Source organism: Aegilops tauschii, chromosome 2 (genome assembly GCF_002575655.3).
Source record: "Aegilops tauschii subsp. strangulata cultivar AL8/78 chromosome 2, Aet v6.0, whole genome shotgun sequence".
Classification (NCBI taxonomy): Eukaryota; Viridiplantae; Streptophyta; class Magnoliopsida; order Poales; family Poaceae; genus Aegilops; species Aegilops tauschii.
Genome location: NC_053036.3, coordinates 481,679,227 through 481,681,587, shown reverse-complemented (window position 1 = coordinate 481,681,587; position 2,361 = coordinate 481,679,227). Strand labels below are relative to the sequence as shown.

General features: G+C 44.7%; 2 long non-coding RNA genes across 2 annotated transcripts; one reads left to right on the top strand and one right to left on the bottom strand.

Moving 5' to 3' along the window:
• LOC120973613 (uncharacterized) lies at positions 1–1,729 on the bottom strand. Its single transcript, XR_012203122.1, has 3 exons — positions 1,330–1,729; positions 1,133–1,180; positions 1–1,031 (listed from the first exon to the last, which is right to left on the bottom strand). It is a non-coding gene; the product is annotated as an uncharacterized lncRNA (long non-coding RNA).
• On the top strand, positions 252–2,094 carry LOC109780042 (uncharacterized). The gene is made up of 3 exons (XR_002236935.3): positions 252–530; positions 617–864; positions 1,727–2,094. It is a non-coding gene; the product is annotated as an uncharacterized lncRNA (long non-coding RNA).
• The last annotated feature ends 267 nt before the right edge of the window (positions 2,095–2,361 follow it).

Sequence of the window (2,361 nt, the reverse complement as noted above, 5' to 3'; positions counted from 1 at the left end):
TATTTGTTCGGTGATGATTCCCTTATTCAAAGTTCATGAAAACTTATAAATGGAGGTCATATGTTATTTACAAGCTCTTGTAAACATTTCATGAGCATTGGAATTTTATATCACCTATTTATAGTTCAAATTCAAAGTTGGGGCAGATTTGAATTCGAATTCAAAAAAGGGCAGTCAAATACTCTCCGAAAACTCTTGGAAACTTTATTTTGATTTTCTTTCAACTCCTCCTTTGCCACTGACCAGTGGGTCTGGATCAGTCCAGCACCGCAAGGGACACGCGCCCGCCTCCTGCCCGGCTGTCTCTTGATCTTTCTCCTCCCCCCTCCGCTACCTCACTCCTCACTCTTTTCCTCCCTCCCTGGATCCCCTTTCTCGTCAAGCTCGCCGGCCACGCCGCCGCTCGCCGTTGCAACGCCAGCCGCAGGGATCGGCCAGATCCGCCAGCCGTCGGTCCGGATCGACGTCCACGCCTCCGGCTCCGACATGCCCGCCTACTAAGCGCCGCCATGAACCACCTCGTTTCTCCGGTGCGTTTTTGCTCCTTGGTAGTTTCCCTAGCTCCATTGTTGCTCCTGCCATCCCTTTAATGATGATTCCCGGCGCCGGCGTGCAGGAACCTCTTGAACCAAGGCTGCCTTTCTCGGTTCCATCGGCCGCCTTTGCGACGCCGCGGCGGTCATCCTCCTCCCTGAGCAACTACAGGGACCGTGACGGGCTCTGCGTCTGGACAACGGACTCGAAGCCGCGGGTCCCTCCTACTTCTTCCTCGACCGCTGACCGCCATTGAGGCCGTCCAGAACTCGCTGCCGTCCGTCCTCTCGCCTCCCTGATCCGTCCGACCAGGCCGCCATGAACAACAAGGTGAGGAGTCGTCTCTGCCTGCTGCTGGCTGCTACTGTTCGATACTGGCTTGCTTTGCTGCTGTTGTTGCCACTGCTGGCTGCTTGCTTTGCCGCTTGCTGCTGCTGGTTGTTTGTTTTGCTTGCCGCTGCTGCTTGCCTTTGTGGCTTGCTGCTCCTGGCCTTGAGCTGCGGGTAGATGAGAGAAAGAAAGAAAGTTCTACATCTGTACAGGGAGATGGCCGTATTTAGATTCACCTCTGTACAGAGAGATGATCATGTTTCAGTACCGTTTAATTCACTTGCTCCTCACAGTTTCAGAATAAGGCTAGTCTTCCCTGTGCATAGAAGTTTCAAAAAAAATCCTCAACCTGCTGAACTTGTAAAATCCATAAAAAATCATTCCAGCTTCTGTTTGGAGTAGCACTGGTATGGAGTTGGATGATTTAAATTGTATTGTAGCAATAGAAAACGTGAACATACTTACCCCCTTAAGTTACAGCCGTGGCCCTCCTGTAGGTGTGGCCCCACATAACATCTGTCCCTCCCTTTTCAAACAGCTAGCCGTCGAGCTGCACTGAGGGAAATTGTTTGATGAAAAGTATTTTTTGTAAAATCGTACCATATTCCGTACTTTCTGTAGTACTTTGGATAGCTAAAACTTAATGTTTGAAGGCATTTCTCAATTTATGCCTTTCTGGTATCATTTTACCAATGTAAATGAAGAAGAAACTCAACACATCTTGCCTGCCATTTGCATGATTACCAAATGAATGTGCTTTATCTTGGCAAAAAAACAATGCTTATACCAATTATTTTGACCAGTTTTTTTTCACAATATCTTGTTTTCCTTACAAGTATTTTATTTATTTATCATAATGCAGGACATTCATGAGGGTTTGAATTTTTCTGCTACTGATGATGAATCCTCCTTTGGAATCTTTTAAATAAAGTTTTGAAAAGATGGCCGTGAACTTGTTGTTGGAAACAGCAATGAGTCAATATGTATTTATGATCTTGGAGCAAACAAAGTGACAGAGCGAATTCATGCTCATGTGGTATGAAAGTCAAATGCACTCTTTCTTTTGTTGCTTCCATAACCTGTCCTTACAATGTACACAACACTGTTTGGTGATAGACATATCTTCTTAGGTCATATTCGGATGTACTTCTAAAATCATTTCAAGTATCTAATGTGAGCATTGGTACTGTTTGCATGCAAAGAAAATTAAAGAAAGGAGTTTGTTTGTAAGATTTTAGTCTGCTGCCAATAGAAATGCACTTACATTATTAGTAAAACAAAAGCACTTACATTGCATATTCTACATGCTTTTGTACGGCATCCTCTAATGGCTCGTTATGACTGAAGTAATCATCCACATAGGCATAGAAGATTGAAGTAATGAACCACAGAACGCAATAGTTCTTGGTGGTGCTTTAAGCATAGCAGTTTGGATAGATACTCATAGCATGCTAGAAGTTGTGTCTTGTAGAGTACGGAACTGAAATAAAATTTGTC